This window comes from Pangasianodon hypophthalmus, chromosome 7, assembly GCF_027358585.1.
Source record: "Pangasianodon hypophthalmus isolate fPanHyp1 chromosome 7, fPanHyp1.pri, whole genome shotgun sequence".
Classification (NCBI taxonomy): Eukaryota; Metazoa; Chordata; class Actinopteri; order Siluriformes; family Pangasiidae; genus Pangasianodon; species Pangasianodon hypophthalmus.
This window is the reverse complement of record NC_069716.1, coordinates 11,631,166-11,650,485: the sequence shown is the minus strand read 5'-3', so window position 1 is coordinate 11,650,485 and position 19,320 is coordinate 11,631,166. Positions and strand designations below refer to the sequence as shown.

Sequence of the window (19,320 nt, the reverse complement as noted above, 5' to 3'; positions counted from 1 at the left end):
AAAGATGTTATGTAGTGAGTGTAGTTGAAAGTCTCTAGTAGATATATTCCTATATCTATGACCACTATACAACTTATTCTTTATCATGAAGATTGTCTGTCTGCTTGTCAGTAGAATGGATGCCGGTACACCTTGGCCCTCTGTATAGCGGTTTCTGTGGAATGAGTTGTCTCCATTCCATTATCTTACAACGAGTGCAGCCTGGTGAGTGTCCAAACAAACTACAAAATATTTTTCTAGCCCACAATGGCATCCATTTCTGTTCTTTCCCACTTAGTAAGTAAGTAAGTAAGCAAGTTTACTGTCATTCTAATTCAACACAAGGCTGAGTTTCGAACGAAATACAGTTTCTCATGAGTCAGGGTGCTACACATAACACTTAACAATCTAAAAAAAGTATACAGCAAACAGACATTAAATATGATATTGTTCTATTAAAAAATGTCTCTTATATGTCTTTTGTTTTTTTTCAGCCTAATGATGGCCTCCTTACCTTGTATGTATACCTCTTTGGACTGAATATTGAGAGTTCCCATGAACAGCTACCAAATGCAAATTCAATGCTTGGAATCAGCTCCGGACCTTTCATCTCCTTTATTTGTCATGAAATAATGAGGAAACAGACCACACCTGTCTATGAAACTGCTTATCAGTCAATTGTGCAATTACTTTTTAGCCTGTAAAAATGGAGGAACTCTGTAAAAAATGGCTGTAATTCCTAAACAGTTAATGCAATAGTTTTGTAAAAACCCCTTGAACTAAAGCTAAAAGTCTATACTTCAATCACATCTTATTTGCTTCATTTCAAATCTATTGTAGTGCTCTAGAAGCAAAATTACAAAAATTGTGTCACTGTCCAAATTCTTATGGACCTAACTGTATATGACTATCAGCCATAACATTAAAACCACTGACAGGTGACATGAATAACATTGACTATCTCATTACAATGGCACCTGTCAAGGGGTGGGATGTATGAGGCAGCAAGTAAACAGTCAGTTATCGAAGTTGATCTGTTGAAAGCAGGAAAAATGGGCAAGGATTTGAGCAACTTTGAGGGCCAAAGGGCTAAATTGAGGGTCAAAGGGCCAAATTGGGATGGCTAGACAACTGGGTTAGAACATCTCCAAAGTGGGGTCGTGTGGGGTGTTCCCGGTATGCAGTGGTTAGTACCTACCAAAAGTGGTCCAAGGAAGAAAAACCAGTGAACCAGCGACAGTGTCAGAGGTGCTCACTGATGAGCATGGGGAGCGAGGGCTAGCCTGTCTCGTCCGATCCCACAGAAGAGCTACTGTATCACAAATTGCTGAAAAAAGTTAAAGCTATGATAGAACGGTGTCAGAATACACAGTGCATCGCAGCTTGCTCCGTATGGAGCTGTGTAACCACAGCCGGTCAAAGTGCCCATGCTGGCAGAGGCCGTGTGATGCTCTGGGAAATGTTCTGCTGGGAAACCTTGGGTCCTGGCATTCACATGGATGTTACTTTGACACGTACCACCTACCTAAACATTGGTGCAGACCAAGTACACTCCTTCATGGCAACAGTATTCCCTAATGACAGTGGCCTCTTTCAGCAGGATAATGCACCCTGCCACACTGCAAAAATTGTTCAGGAATGGTTTGAGGAACATGACAAAGTGTTCAAGGTGTTCACTTGGCCTCCAAATTCCCCAGATCTCAATCTGATCGAGCATCTGGGGGATGTGCTGGACAAACAAATCCGATCCATAGAGGCCCCACCCCGCAACTGGTGAACAGTTTGTGTGATGGATGAGTGGAGTCTGGCCAGATGCTTTGGTCCTTTCTTGTAAACTGTTCTGTGTAGATGTTATTAATATTAGGGAGGCTGGTGCCTGTAACTCGCTGGGCATTCCTCATCACCCTCTGGAGTGTTTTCCTATCTGATTCAGCACAGTTATCATACCAGACTGTAATGCTGTGGGTCAGGATAGACTCAGTGAAACTCCTGTAGAAGCTGGTAAGGATCGCTGAATGCATTTTCAACAGGTGTTGATGTATATAGGTTGGTGTGTAGACTGTGACCTCCTAAAGTCCACCACTATCTCCTTTGTTTTGCTGACACAAGACAAGGTTATTATCCTTGCACCAGTCCTCAAGTTGTTGCACCTCATCCCTGTATGCCATTTCATCATTATTTGTGATGAGTCCCACAGCTGTGGTGTCATCCGCAAATTTAATGATCTGGTTGCTCTGATGTTGAGTAACATAATCATGTGTGAACAGAGTGAATAAAAGGGGGCTTAGAACACAACCCTAGGGTGTTCCAGTGTTGAAGGTGATGGTGCGAAATGTTTTATTATTGATCCTTACTGTTTGGAGCGACTCAGAAAGTCCAGGTCCCAGTGGAAGATTGAGGATTGAAAACCTATTGAGAGGAGTTTGTCCTTTAACTTCAGGGGAATAACAGTATTAAAAGCAGAGCTCAAATCTATAAACAACAGCCTTACATAAGAATGTTTGCTCTCCAGATGTGTCAAAGATAGGTGAAGCACAGAGGAGACAGCATCCTCAGTGGAGCGTGTGCACCGTATGACATGACCAATCATTCGAAGCACTTCATGATGATGGAGATTAGCTCTATTGGATGATAGTCGTTAAAGCATGTAGCTTGAGATTTTTTTGGTATTGGAATGATTGTTGTATTCTTGAAAAAAGTGGGAATGACAGCTTGGGCTAAGGAGATGTTAAAAATGTCCATGAATACCTCTGTTAGCTGATGGGCGCACTCCATAATTACTCATCCTGGGATGTTATCAGGTCCCTTGGCTTTTCTGGGGTTGATCTTTAAGAGAGTTCTTCTCTCATCTATTGTGGTAACAGATAGGGTCCAGGTGTCAAGGTTAGATGTTATTTCTGTTGATGGGTTTTATGACTCAATTTGGGCATAAAAGTCATCCAGGAGGGAGTCATCTAGTCTAGTGCAGACTAGAAGGGACTTGTTGTAGTCTGTTATTGGCTTCATTGGCTTTATTGGTCTTGGCTCTTTTAATGCTGACATTTAACTTGATCCTGGCTGTGCATAGTGCTATCTTGTCTCCCTTCTTGAACACCTTGCTGCCTGCTTTCAGGAAAGCACCCACTTCAGCATTAAGCCAAGGTTTCTGATTGGGTTCAGAGGTTACAGTGCGAGTGATCCTGACATCATCCACACACTTACTTATGCATCCTGTGACAGCATATGCGTATTCATTTAAGTCCATATAGTCTTCCTGTGTAGTGGCTTCCTTAAATATGTTAAAATCAATGCACTCAAAGCAAACCTGCAAAGCTTCTACTGATCCATTCAGCCATATCTGAATGAAAAATCTTGGTGATGTCACATTGTAAAAAAATTGACAGGAGAATTCACGGCTATGTTTAATAGTGAAAGTAAGAGCATTTCCACATGCACAATGTGATGAGAACTTACAGGATTTGGACTAAACAGCTGTGTGGCCACAAGAAAGCCATTTGTTAGTGAGGCTAATCAGAAAAAATGACTTCAATTTGCTAGGGAGCATAAAGACTGGACTATGGTGCAATGGAAAAAGGTAATGTGGTCTGATAAAATCAGATTTACCCTATTCCAAAGCAATGGGCGTGTGAGGGTAAGAAGGGAAATGCATGAAGTGATTCACCCATCATGCATAGTGCCTACTGTACAAGCCTCTGGAGGCAGTGTTATGATCTGGGTTTGCATCAACTGGTCAGGTCTAGGCTCAGCCTCATTGTGAGGCAATAAAATGAAGTCAGCTGAGCACCTGAATGTACTGAATGACCAGGTTATCCCGTCAATGGACTTTTTCGTCCCTGATGGCACAGGCATATTCCAGGATGAAAATGCTAAGATTCATCAGGCTTAACTTGTGAAAGAGTCGTTCAAGGAGCATGAGGAATCATTTTCACACATGAATTGGCCACCACAGAGTCCTGACCTCAACCCCATTGAAAGTCTTTGGGATGTGCTGGAGAAGACTTTACGGAGTGGTTAGACTCTCCTGTCCTCAATGCAAGATCTCAGCCAAAAATTAATGCTGGATGGAAATAAATGTTGTGAAGTTGCATAAGGTTGTTGAAACAATGCCAGGACGAATGCGTGCCGTAATCAAAGCAAAATACAGAATATTAGATTGTGCGACATTTTTTTTGGCCAGGCAGTGTATAAATTGCTCTGAATTTTTTGGCAGATAGAATGGCTTGCACTTAATCACCAGGTATTCTGCTGCTGCTGAGCAGTGACTGTTGATGATTGTGGAGTTCACCAGTCCTTGTTGAGGTATATACATAGCCCTCCACCTCTGTTCTAACCGGACGATGGTGTTCTGTCTGCTCGATAGCATGTTAGCCCATCTCTCTGTTAAAATTAGTGCACAGCAAATCCACATCTCCCAATGAGCCAACAGTCTGAGTCTAAGCAGGTCCATTTTATTATCCAATGGGCAGACATTAACCAGGAATATTGAGGGAACCGCCACTCTAGTAGAATAGGCTTTTAGCCTAGCCTTTGCCCCGCTATGCTTACTGGACTTACATGTCCACTCACACCATCTGTGAAAAGGCTGTCTGTATGAGGTTGCGGATAGTGAGCCTGGTGTATGGAGAAGCCTGAGGCTATTTAGTTTGTTTGCTAACTCCTCTGGTAGCTCCAGGGAGCTGTCACTATATCTTTCCTTTATGTCCAACAGTTCTGTGTGTGTGTTTTAGGTATCAACTGGTGTTCTAGTGGTGATACAGATAAACAAAAAGCACCCTTGTTGGGACCTGGAGTGGCTGTGGTGACTGCACATGCCACCATACTTAACCTTCCACCATACTAGAGCACTCTTCACTAGTCCAGACCACTGTTGGTCTCCCTAGGAGACTCTTTTGGCCCTTCGAGAGGCATGCCTGGTGTGAGATCTGATGAGTTTAATTTCCAGCAGTAGGAGCAATGAATCCAGGTCTCCTTTTCAGCCACCCTGATGGCTGCTGGGGTCATCAGGAGAAATCTCCATAGTCCACACCACCTTGGTCTGTGCCAAGCTTTTCTTCTATGATCCTTCATTATCCAACTTTCCGACTTTCAGATTATGTACAGACCCCTCAAGTGGTGTGAGTAACGCATCTTTAACCTGTGAACACATATGCTCAACAGTTTTGCACAATTCAGACATATACTGTATTTCACTAATTGATCATCCATCTGCTGCAGGGATCCTTCTAGCTGAGGTGACCTAAAAGGAAGAGAAGGGGTTCTGGGAGACCAGTTAAAATGTCCAGTAGGCTTACCCTCATTTGTATATTTGCCTGTCCCCTAAGATACATGAGCGCCAATGATAGTGCCTGAACCCAATTAAGGCCTGTATCTGTCATTATTTTAGCTAATTTTAGCTTTGCTGTCTGGTTCAATCTTGGTGCTAGGCACAGTGTTGTTTTAAGTCAAAGTTAAACTTTTCAGACAGGTATGTGATTATTCACAAACGGAGTACCATTAGCTGATGAAAGTTTCTTAGGGATCCCAGTTATTACTTCTCTGACCAGTTTGGCCACAGTGAGTGCATCCGGTTTCCTGGACGCAAATCATTCAGGATATTTTGAAAACATGTCAACAATCACTAACCAATAACTGTATCCCTGAGCAGAACTTTACCAACATTCATTTCTAAGCATGTGACTCATTTATTACAAAACTGTTTTGCAAAAGTTGAAAATCCAGGTGCGTACCAGTATCTATTTACCATGTCTACCATGCATCCCTTAGATACATGGTCTGCACCATGAGCAATTTTTGCCAAATATGTAAAGGCTGTTTTTGGAATAGCCGGTCTGTTTTGAGTGTCCAACCAAGTGCAGTTCCTGTTCAGTAGCAGCTTGCTGTAAAAGATGCAAATCATGATGATTAGTCAGAGAGACATCAGGTTGCAACAACATCTGCAGAGTATGTGTGTCCAAAGACTTTACAAAGAATGACTTCTTAGCTGTTAAATCAGCCAATGCATTTCCTTGAGAAACGGGGTCAATGTCACATGTGTGTACCATGCTCTTACACACAGAAACAGATTTAAGCAGTTGAACAGCCTCTAACAAAATTATGATCAGGACTTTGTGAACAATGGGTTTGCCTGACGAAGTGAGAAACTCTCAGTGTTTATACAACACCCCAGTGTCATGCAATGCTCTAAAAGCATAATTACTATCAGTAAAAACAGTCAGTGTTTTACCCTCAGCAAGAATACATGCTCAATTCAAAGCAAAGAGCTCAGCAGCCTGAGCTGAGAGTGAAGAGAGTAACTTGTGACTCTCATTGACACATACAGTATTGATCACATACAGCATATGCAGATGAAAGTAATAATTTTATGCGCACCATGTGGCACATGTACCTCAAGGTCGTGCATAGCAACTAAGTCAGAAGCACAAAGGACAGCTTCTGTGACAGCTGTCAGAGATCTTATACAGGGTGGATGCCCACGCTGTACATGATTGAGATGTTTAGAGTAATAAGCAACATGTTTCCATTTTTTGCGATGTGATTGTGTTAAAATTCCAGACATAAAATAATTATGCTCATATATATATATATATAACCGAAACAGCTTGGAATAAGCATGGAGAACTAGTCACGGTGGATTTAAAGTGCTCAAAAGCAGTCATTTGAAGCGGATATGTGAGCCAAATCTGATAATGGTTGCAAAATTGCAGTAGAATCAGGTATCCAAGCACAGCAATAATTCATCATTCAAGGGACATAGCCTGCTTCTTGGTGCGTGTTTTAGGCAATTTGGAAATATCCTGTCTGGGTCAAGCCTCATTAGAAATAACATGGCCTAAATACTTAACAGATTGTTTAATCAGTTGTAACTTGTCATGTGCACACTTATGGACATTTTTAGCAAAAAACATTAGCAAAGCCTCAGTATCCTGACAGCAGGCTTCCTTACTGGGGCTTGCTAATAGTATATTGTCAATGTAAACAGTTAGGGTGCTTATCACTGCAGTGTTTAGAAAATTAGGAAAGCGCTTTGTTTGTAGAGATTATGAAAATATAAAGGCACTTTTGTCTATCCAATCAGTACATGCTATAGCAATTTTAACCCATTTTCCAACTTCCTTCCAACTGCTTCCTTTTTAGCCACTGGGAAATGAGGCATACTTTCCTCAAATCTACATAGAGTTTGGGGCTCACGGCTGAGATGTACGTGACTAAAATATGATGCTGTTTGTTAAAGTTACATTTAAAGGTCCTGGAAACCATTCATTCTCATAAGCAGCATCAGGACCAGTATGGAGGTACAGACTAGTAAAATGCAAAAACCTGAAAATTCCCAACCTTCAGTATTCATCCCAGAATACAGAGACTGATAAGCAGCACAGTCTGTGACATTCCATGAGTAAAAACATGGGTTAAGATGACACAGTGAAAACAGACCAATTTCATGATTACGTACATCTATGCTGCCTGCATCACATGAAATTTCGATGTTGAATTTTGTTAATAAGTCTCTACCCATAAGGTTAAATGGACAATATTCAGATACTAGGAACTTTTGATTAATCACCTTAGTTCCTAATTTAGTGGCTAATGGCTGACGAAATGGTTCAACCACAGGAAGCCCTGATGCTTCTACAGTAATAACTGAATCAGAACTTAAGGTCACATCAGAAAGCACAGTTTTAGACAACACTGAATATGTGGCTCTTGTATCTACCAGAAAGAGAATTACCTTACCTTTAACAATTAACAATTTTTAATGAATGGATCTGGTTTAGAGTCTGCAAATTTTGATTTATTGTTGAGGACAAAAAGTTGAGGACAATTTTTAATAAGGTGAACTAGCTGCCCCCTGAGAGGGTTGATACTCGTGGTTTGACTTAGTGGTACCTGTTGGACCCTCAGCAAATGTCTTGGTCAGTTCTGGTTCTGTGCCACCCATTGATAATGTCAGTACTTCTTTAGCAAGTTTCTTGTAATCTACTCCCATGGCTTGTTTGTCCTCATCAGCTGTTAGTTCAGATGTAGAGAGTGCTGCGGGTGCTAAGGGAGACACAGTCAATGACAGCAAGTTGGCTGGAGATGATGGGGATGCCAGCAGTGGAGGCTCGTGAGGATAGGGAGGACATGCTGTTATCTGTGGATACAAAGACAAACTCTTAGTATTTCTTCATCATCTTAGTATTTCTCATGCATCCTATAATAGTTGTTTTTACTTACAGAATGTCAGCTTTTTTTGCATTCTTCCTTCTTTTCTGGTGCAGCTAGACCTCACTCATACCCTTGAGACTGGAGACAGGAACTGCTCTACAAGTCAATGCAAGTGAAGGAGGCCATGATTAGGCTGAAAAAAAAAATCAGACCCATCAGAGAGATACCAGAAACTTTAGGAGTGGCCAAAACAACAATATGGTACATTCTTAAAAAGAAGGAATGCATTGTCAAGCTCAGCAAAAAGGCCTGGAAGATGCCAGAAGACAACTAAAGTGGATGATTGCAGAATTCTTTTGTTGTTGAAGAAAAACCCCTTCACAACATCTAGTCAAGTCAAGAACACACTGGAGGAGGTAGGCGTATCATTGTCAAAGTCTACAATCAAGAGATGCCTTTATGACAGACGTTTTACCTCAAGATACATACCACTGGTAACACTCAAGCACAGAAAGGCCAGATTAGACTTTGCTTAAAAAAAAAAAAAACTCTAAAAAAGCCCAACCAGTTCTGATGCAAGATTAACTCATACCAGAATGATGAATGGAGAAGGAAAAGAATGGCTCATGATCCAAAACATACCACATCATCCGTCAAACATGTGGAGGCAGTTTTATGGCATGGGCATGTATGGCTGCCAATGGAACTGGGTCACTGGTGTTTATTGATGCTGTGACTGCTGATAGAAGTAGCAGGATGAATGCTGAAGTATATAGAGCTATACTTTCTGCTCAGATTCAGTCAAATGCTGCAAAACTGATATGACGGCACTTTACGGTACAAATGGATAATGACCTAAAATGTACAGGGAATGCAACCCAAGAACTTTTTAAGGCAAGGAAATGAAATGCTCTTAAATGGCTGAGTCAATCACCAGACGTCAACCCAATTGAACATGCTTTTTACTTACTGAAGACAAAACTGAAGGCAAGAAGACCCACAAACAAGCAGCAAGTGAAGGCAGCTGGGGTAAAGGCCTGGCAAAACATCTCAAGGGAGGAAACTCAGCATTTGTTGATGTCCATGGGCTCCAGACTTCAGGCAGATTTCAGGCAGGCACAAGGATTTGCATTTCAATTGTGGTGGTATACAGAGGCAAAATTATTAAAATTGTGTCACTGTCCAAATGATTATGGACCTGACTGTACATGGACATACAGCAGATTGTAAAAGAACATCACTGAGATTACTAGCTCCCTGACATTCAAATGCATAGAGACGTGGATTCTGATAACTAAACTGCAGCGGTATAAATTTCAATTCTGCCATCAAATCAGCCTTTGAGGTTTAGGGCTGGCCAAAGTCCAAATACATTTAGAAAACCTCTGTCCCAAGAAAGTGGTTTTCCTCTGGGCAGAAGCACAATCAGAACAGTAGATCCCATGGTCAGAGCAAGAGAATATGCTCCATATGTTTCCAGAAGGTCAGTGCTCTTCAGACACAACTTTTTTGTAAGACAGTGGTCAGTCAAATTAGGGAGTCAGTGCCGTGCACTCTTCTTGCCCTCATTTCTCTAGCACACAGTTTGTTTTGGTGTTGCCTTTTCAATGATTGGCATTATAAGTTTAAACCCTCCCTCTGCCTTTGCTAGAGCAGAGGGCATAGACAAACAACCCTATAACCTGTGTATTGCCTCTGCTAGGTATTTAGGAATGGCAACTCGGGCAAACTTACAATAACCATGTTTACAGGAATATTCTGATGCCTGTACGCATATAAACATCATATTCAGAATATGGTTGCAACCCCAATATAGACCTTAAATGGAATTTGATGTGCAGGTAACTTGATGCTTAACCAGTTCACTGCTGGGGGGCTATAACCAAACACAGGCTGCTGCATGAAAGAGCTTAAGCCAGAACCAGACAGGGCGTACTCTCTAGCCAAGCTCAACCCAGAGGCAGATAGGGCGGCATATGTAGACCAATATGTAGACTGCACAACGTCAGGCTCAGCATCTCACCATGTTTTGCAAATTAGCTATGCTTTTTCTAGTTATGTTATGCTTGGTTGCTCGTCACATCCTCGTGATCACTTTATACAGCCGACAAAATCATCCACTTGTTTTTGAATGTTTTTCTACTGCAAACAATGCATCCGGAAGGAGCTTTTGTCATTGCTGGGGATTTTAATCACACTAATTTGAGGACGACACTCCCCAAATATTATCAAAACATCTCTTGCCCTACAAGAGGAGACAACATTCTTAAACATGTTTACACAAACATTATTAAGGCCTAAAAAAAGCTACTCCTCTCCCCAGTGTTGGACAATCAGATCACGTATCCATGTTCCTACTCACAAATCCAAAAACTGAATCTGGGAAGAAGATGAACGTTTCACCAAGACACTGACCCCAAGCATACAGCTATAATTGCTCAAGAAGGCTTTGCATGGTTTAGCCAATCTCCTGACTTCAATCCCTTTGAAAACATTGAAGATTTTGAAATTCCAAGCCCATTATAGGGACTCTCATAACCGTGGGGAGTCAAAGAGGATATGCCAAGAGGAGTGGGTCAGAGCTCAGAAGCCACAGTGCAAGTCCTATAACTACATGATCCTTAGACAAAACATTGAATTTTGCCCTGGTGGTCTGGAGATGTCTCAAAATCCCATACAACCAGCCCTCAAAACCATCATTTCAGGGTGTCGAATTCATCGAAGCCTTCAGGATTCCATTTGAGACTGCTGGGCATTCCTTTTGAGGAGGCAGGTCAGTCGGGCTGCCAAGTTCAATAGACCTGTCCCAGGATCAGTGGGGTGGTAACTTGGATGCCTTAGCCTTGCTGAACAATTCTCTCAAGCAAGCATAGGGTGCTGGAATTCTCACTTCAGTCTGGGTTTCTGGGCTTTCTATAAGGGTAGAGTGAAATGGGAGAGACAATGTTCAAAACAGGTTGCACTAAATAGCTCACCTCTCTTCCCAGAGAGTATGCGGTCATGGGTGGATAATCGGGGGAGCCAGTGGATGACAGGATTGTGTGGGGATTTGGTGATCATAAATGAGAGGGTCTCTTCATGCAATGGGCCTGTGTGCATCTGGAATGGGCAATGGGCCTGTGTGCATCCTTGTGGTATCCTCGTGGGGTGCTGTCAAGAGCTTTTAAAATCAGGGGGCCTGTTAGGTTAGGTTCAACTTTATTATCATTGTCAGAGTACGAGTACAGAGACTACAAAATGCAGTTAGCATTCAACCAGCAAATTGCAAACAATTGCAAATAGCAAATAAGTTAAAATGAGGTAACAAGGTTATGGTGAAATAAGTTAATAGTGTACAGCTAAAGGTAAACAGTATGATGCATACCAGTAATGCAAATGGCAATTAAGAAAAATGAAATAAATAAGAATTATGGTGCAGTTAGTTGAGATAAACAGTATACAGGTAGTGGTAAGCAGCATGATGATGCAGCAAGATGATGCAATATGATGCAGTGGGCACATACAGTGAATAAAATGCAGATGTGCAAATAGCAATAATGTGCAATTAACAGTCTGATATAAATATTTGTAGTAATAACTACAAGTACTACAATTACTACTTATTACTATTAATTGTAGTAATAAAGAGAACAAGAGAGATTTTCAGCATGTCAGCAGAGATGACAGAGCACCAGGATAACTTTACAAGCAGTGAGATACGTTTTCAATCATGGGAGTGATATTGTAGCTCACCTGGTCATGATGCTTATTCTCTGGTCTCAGAGTTCAGGAGGCACAACAATGTCTCTTGTTCCCACAATAAAAACACAGGTACTTATGACATTCCATTTCCCTGAGGAGAGGCTTGTGTGAGCCACTTCCATGGGTTTAGGTTTGTTCTCAGGATGAGAATGACTGAAGAAGCCTGGTCAGAGAGTGCTGTGGTTTACAGGCTTTAATCAGATTATCTGGACAATTAAAACAATCTGGATGAACTGGTTAAGTGTTGGAATTGTCTCTGCAGGCAAGCTCAGCTTGGAGCATATCATCAAGGCTTTGCCAAAACATGGTTTTCAGTGCAGGCTCGTTCCATCCACTCTCTGCAGCCAAAGTGAGGAATGTGAGCAACAGATAATTTACCTTATTTTAGTGTTGGTTGTCTTTTTCCAGCATCCGTTCCTATTTCCGGGTGGTAAAAAAAACTCTTGTTTGGATCTCACGTAGGTTTGGTTCAGCAGCACAGGGGTTAATGTAGTGGTCAGCCCATACAGGTCTAAGAGACACACAGTGGATATAAAAAGTCTACACACTCCTGTTAAAATGGCACGTTTTTGTGATGTAAAAAAAATGAAACTAAGTTAAACCATGTCAGAACCTTTTTCACCTTTATTGTGAAATTACAATAAAAATATATGAAATATATGCAAAAGTATTCACCCCCTGACTTACAGTTTTCTTATTACGAAAGCTCAAATTGGCCAAATTTTCCACTGAATTCCATTAAACATTTCTGACTCTTATAACTTCTTGAGCTTTCAAGCTACTTCCACCGAACTCAGCACAGTCCTTCAAGCTATTCAGACTGATCATGCTGATCTGTTCAGACTGATCATGCATCATCTAACTGATAGGACTTACAGTTTTCCCATAGCGGACGATCAAATATCCCAAAAACTCCCATACACTTACACTGACAGAATGTCCAGAGCCTGGCTCAGAATGTTTAAGATTTCAAACTCCAGCTGTCAAAACTCACACACACCTGTGTGCACACAGCTTAAAGCCCCTCTTCTCTCCCTCTCACTCTGTCAATATACCTGTTACAGAGACTCTCACTTCATCTATCTCTCTATCAATGCCACACACTCTCTCATTCCATTTCTCTATCAGTCTACCAGTAGCATGCACACACACTCTCTCTCTCTCTCCTGTATCCTCTACCTGTATCACTCTCTCACTCCCTCCATCTTTCAAACACTAAAACTCTCTTTATCTACATGCATCAGTCTGTCTCTCCATTTATCTTTCAATCATTCTCTCCATCTATCTATTTACTATTAACACTCTATCTATCCATCTATCCCACTCTACAAGTATTGGCACCCTATCTATCTGTCTATATCTCCACTCTACAAGTAACGGCACCCTATTTATCTCTCTCTCTATCTATCTATCTATCTATCTATCTATCTATCTATCTATCTATCTATCTATCCGTCTATATAATCAACTCCACATGTATTGGCACCCTATTTTTGAATCTATCTGATCAACTCTATAAGTATTGGTACCCTTTCTATGTATCTAATCAACTCTACAAGTATTGGCACCCCATCTATCTATCTATCTAATCAACTCTACACATACTAGCACCCTATCTATCGATAGAATCAACTCTACATGTATTTGCACCCTATCTATCTATCCAACTCTACAAGTATTGGCACCCCATTTTTTTTATTTATCTGATTAACTCTGCAAGTATTGGTACCCTATCTATGTATCTAATCAACTCTACACGTATTGGCACTCTATCTATCCAACTCTACAAGTATTGGCACCCTATGCATCAATCTATCTAATCAACTCTACAAGTACTGGCACTCTATCTATCTATCTATCTATCTATCCAACTCTACAAGTATCGGCAGCAACATACTGTTCTGCTTTTTAAGCTCATTATTATTAATGGTGCTAGCATAGCAAAGCATCACTATTGTTATCTCAATTATTATTATTATTATTATTATTATTATTATTATTATTATTTAATTCTGCTTTATAAGCTTACTATTATTTTTTAATATTCTTCTGAGACCCAAAATTTCAAAATGCTACTCCTCCTAGAGCTTTTAAGCTACATGCACCCAACTTACCATAGACCTTCAGCCTGTTCTGAATTAGTGTGCTATGACTTTTCTAACTGATCGGAATTACAGCACCTTATATATCTGTCTATCAACTCTACAAGTACTGGCACCCTATCTATCTATCTATCTATCTAATCAACTCACCCTATCTATCCAAGTCTACAAGTATTGGCACTCTATCTATCTAATCAACTCACCCTGTCTATCCAAGTCTACAAGTATTGGCACCCTATCTATCTATTGATGGAATCAACTCTACAAGTACTGGCACCCTATACATCGATCTATCTAATTAATTCTACAATTATTGGCACTCTATCTATACAACTTCACAAGTATTGGCAACCTATCTATCTCTATAAGTATTTGCACTATATCTATCTAGTCAACGCTACAAGTATTGACACCCTATCTATCTAACCAACTCTACAAGTATTCGCACCCTATGTATCTCTCTCTCTATCTATTGTTCTATCTAATCAACTCTACAATATTGGCACCCTATCTATACATCCTCTGTATCGCTTATCCTACACATGGTTGCGGGATAAACTGGAGCCTATCCCAGGAGACACAGAAGGGGACACCCTGGACAGGGTACCAACCCATTGCAGGGCACAATCGCACATACACTCACACACTCCAGACAATTTGGAAATGCCAATACCAGAGGAAACCCCCGAAGGGGAGAATAAAGTCCACACACAAGGGGCGGAGGTAGGAAATGAACCCCCAACTCCAGAGGTCCAAGACAACGGTGCTAACCACTAAGCTACTGTGCCCACCCTAGCTAGTATTGGCACACTATCCATCCATCCATCCATCCAATCAATCAATCAATCAGCTCTACAAGCATTGGCACTCTATCTGTCTCCCTTTCTGTCTTAAAACTGCACATTACCTTCAGATTTCAAAGCAATAACTATTTTAAACTTTCAGACTGGCTTTGTCAAGCCAACATCAAAGTTTGTTGTGACAAACTTTACCTATCTAGTTATTATTATTACACCCAAAATTTTAAAAAGCTCTTCCTCCCAGAGCTTTCAAGCTACATGCACCAAACCTGCCACAGACTTTCAGCACTACTTAGAGTGCTATGACTTTTTTTGTAACGTTTACAGACCTGTTTACCTGTCAAAATATAAAAAAATATATAAACTTGTAAATATAAAAACTTTGACACAAATAATTTATAAAGCATTTGCTTCATACCACTGTACTGTAAACATAAATAACTTTGATAGAGTGTTTCTGAAAATATGTAAATAAATAACTTTGATACAATGTAAAACAACTTGTAACTATTTACATTTCAAAGATCTTGGCAGGAAATTAGAAATAAAAAAAGAAATGGATCAGCCCTCTGTCAAATGGTTTTAAACATTCTGCTGTCTTTGTAGATGCGCTGGATCAAGTCAAGTGGAGTTTGTCATTTCAGCCATATACAAGTACATAGTGAAACAAAACGACATTTCTCCAGGACCAAGGTGCTACATAAGAAACACCGAACAACACAGAACAACAGAGTAGCAGCCTATGAACAGTATAATATAATGAGTAATGTAGCAGCATAAACGTGCAAAAACTTGCAAAAAAATTGCATAGAGGATGCTACGTTGTGTGTGTATTGGTATGTGTGTGTATACCTTCAGTCAGTCCAGTTTCTGAGTATTGGAGGTATGTGTGTGTGTGTGTGTGTGTGTTCCTTCAGTCCAGTTACTGAGTATTGAGGAGTCTGATTGCATGGGGGAAGAAACTATTGCACAGTCTGGTTTTGAGGGCCCGAATGCTTCGGTACCGTTGACCAGACGGCAGGAGTGTGTGAGAGGGGTGTGTGGGGTGATCCACAATGCTGGTGGCTTTGCGGATGCAGCGTGAGGTGTAAATGTCCGTGATGGAGGGAAGAGAGACCCCAGTGATCTTCTCAGCTGTCCTCAGTATCCGCTGCAGGGTCTTGCGAAACGGTGCAATTTCCAAACCAGGCAGTGGTGCAACTGCTCAGGATGCTCTCGATAGTCCCTCTGTAGAACATGGTGAGGATGTGGGGTGGGAGATGTGCTTTCCTCAGCCTTCGCAGAAAGTAGAGACGCTGCTGGGCTTTCTTTGTTATGGAACTGGTGTTGAGCGACCAGGTGAGGTTCTCTGCCAGGTGAACACCAAGAAACTTGGTGCTCTTGACGATCTCCACGGAAGAGCCGCCGATGTTCAGCGGAGAGTGGTCTCTCTGTGCTCTTCTGAAGTTAACAACCATCTCTTTAGCCTTGAAGGACGTCAGAACAATGGTGCTGCTCAGGGAGGTGTTGAAGATGTCAGTAAAAACATCTGCCAGCTGGGCTGCACATCCTCTGAGCACCCTGCCAGGAATGTTGTCTGGTCCAACAGCCTTCCGTGGGTTGACTCTGTGTAGAGCCTTCCTCACATCGGCCGTGGTTAGACATAGCACCTGGTCATTGGAAGGAGGGGTGGTCTTCCTCGCCGTCATGCCATTCTGTGCCTCAGACCGAGCGTAGAAGTCATTCAGTGCATCTGGGAGGGAGGCATCACTGTCACAGGCAGGTGATGATGTCCTGTAGTTGGTGGTGGCCTGGATGCCATCCATCATCATGTCATCCTGTGCATATAGAACTGCATCCCGTGCGTATAGAACAAAATCACACCAGTCCAATCTTGAGATCAGCATCTGACCTTGTACTTGCCAGTAGTATGCGTGCTGTTGTTTCTTCTACAACTTCTAGGTAAGGGAAGTCAACATAACTTTTTTACATTTGGGCACTTTATCTACAAAAGGCCAATAGCTTGGTGCTCGCTGAGGTCATAAACAATGCCATCAGTAGAGGTGCCAAGCCAAGGTGCATCTGGGTGAATTAAAAATCCACAAGGATAGAAGTTCACTTTGCACATTTCCATTTCGGTAATTTAAACTTTTCCATTTCAGTCCTCCCTTCATGTCTGCTGTCTGGCAAGTTCCTTTGCAGATCTTTTCAGCCAAGTGTTCAGCAGAGCTCTTCCCCATACATGGCAAACCTCTCTAAATCAATACGATGTTACTCGTGGTTTTCTGACAGATCCAGAGATACACTCTGGTCTTGGCAAGTTACTCATAGTTTGAAGCAGTTAAGCTACAGTCAAGCTGCCCTTGTAAAAAAGTAGATAGCTACACTACAAGTTACTTTTTGTTAGTAACTTGTAGTGTAGCTAACTACTTTTTTAAAATCATGACATTCTACAACTGTTGCCCATTGAAGCTACTTAAATGATTGTCATGATTGAGAATCAGCTTATGAATAACTGTGTATAATTTTGCATATAGAAATTAAACAAAATTTGAAGATAACTCAGAACAATTATGAATTTATAGAATCTTGTTTTATTTATAGACTATCCAAAGATATAATTAATACTCAAACTGTATTTCATACTGAAAGTGAGAGAATTAACTGAGGCAGTGTATGTCAAATTCAAGCTCAAAGTGCTATAGTAGTGCTAAGTAGATACTATATATTGAAACAAGAAATATCCAACATTTTATGCCCAAACCACTGCAAGAATAAAACTGTAATCAAGCACTCTGGTTTCCAACACTGAACAACTGCTCACATGGCAGGAACACCAATATTGAACTTACAAATTATAAAATAAAGTATTGAAATTAATACTAATAATAATAAGAAAAATAGCCTGCTAATTTTAAATAATGTGCACATTACTACTTATGAATTTAAAATGACAATCGCACTCACCTCTATATGCATCCTTAAATTTGTGTTTGAACTCTTAGACGTCAATCATATTTTAATCTTTGGTTTGCAAAGATTACATATAAAGGTGCAAGATTTATTGTTCAATTCCTTAAGACACATGAACTTCGACAAATAAGGCCATGCGTAATTGGTTTTCTCATGATCGGAATCAGTCGTCATCTTCCGCTTCATCATGGATAATAAGGATTAGTGTGTCGAACTTGAATAATCGATACTTCTGATAAGCCAATAATTATATATGCAGCCATAAATTATTATAATTTTTTTTAATTACCACTGATTAATTAATGAATCATGGAAATAATAATAAATTATATTTAATAATATAATAATTTAAGATAGGAACTTACAAAAATTTTGTTTTATTTGTAAGTAAACTGTGTAAACTGTGGTTGGTCACTTTATTTGTCCATCAGACGGTCTCTTCCTATCCATATAAGCTACAATGAGGCTCTTAATTCCTGTGAAGCAAGCGAGCACCGCAGATACCGTAGCTTTTCCAGTAATGAGTTACTTTTTCAAAAGAGTAGCAATGTAGTGTGACCAATTGCTACTCTTTTGAAAAAGTTACACTATTTTTAAAGTGAAGGAGCTACTGTCAAGCTTCTGAAAAATGTAGTTAATTTAGTAGTGTCACTACTTTTAGTTAACTACTCCACAACACTGCCAGCGACCTCATGTGTAGTAGTCCATGTACAAACAAGCACACAGATGGGTCATGGCTGTTACCATCAAGTGGCAGACGTGGCGGTGGTGGGGCATCTTGAAGGGGAGTAATGCTGCGGGTTGTTGCTGCTTGCTGCTGGTACGACAGTACACTCCAAGCCTGAACTTTACCAAAGGCAGAATCCACCAATGAAACCTCACTGGACATACCCACTGTGGTGACTAAAGGGGTTGTAGTGCTGGCAAAGTCCTTATACATCTCTGCCACTTGCAGGACTCAGAGGTCAGGCAGTTTGCTGGTAACACCTTTATATAGAGTATTCCTGAATTGCGAAGTACTACTGAAAAATCAATTGCCCTTTTTGACCTCAAAACTATTTCTCATTGCCAGTTAAAGGGATAGTTCACCCCAAAATTAATGTCATCGTTTACTCACCTTCATGTTGTTCCAGACCCGTACGACTCTCTAGCTTCTGTGGAACACAAAAGGAGATGTTACACAGAAAGACAGGCTCAGTCACCATTATCTTTATTGTATGGGAGAAAAAAGTGTAATGAAAGTGAATGGTGACTGAACCTGTCATTCTGCCTAACATCTATTTTTGTGTTCCACAGAAGAAAGAAAGTCATATGGGTTTGGAATGACATGAGGGTGAGCATTCCTTCTTTGTGAACTATCCCTTTGTCCATATGGTGAACAATCCCATATTATAATACAACATTAAATTTGTAATTGATTGCAGTGTGCACCTTAAGCCATCAGCGAGTTTCCTCTCTTTAGTCTGTGGAGATAGAACCACTATCCCACTAAGAGGACCAGGCCGGACTCCCTAGGAATATCTATGGGCACATTAGGATAAGCCAGTGTTTACCAGCCCTGTTTCTGGAGGCACACCAACAATACATGTCTTGGACATCTC

The 19,320-nt window shown here is 40.8% G+C and overlaps 1 long non-coding RNA gene across 2 annotated transcripts in view; it reads right to left on the bottom strand.

Moving 5' to 3' along the window:
• Positions 1 to 7,692: 7,692 nt before the first annotated feature.
• Positions 7,693 to 19,320, bottom strand: part of LOC128318569 (uncharacterized) — a 115,289-nt gene continuing 103,661 nt past the window's right edge. For both annotated transcript variants that reach the window (XR_008301963.1, XR_008301964.1), the window contains exons 2-4: positions 12,244 to 12,376; positions 8,194 to 8,317; positions 7,693 to 8,110 (exon numbers count right to left, since the gene is read on the bottom strand). This is a non-coding gene — a long non-coding RNA (uncharacterized LOC128318569). The remainder of the gene's footprint in view (positions 8,111 to 8,193; positions 8,318 to 12,243; positions 12,377 to 19,320) is intronic.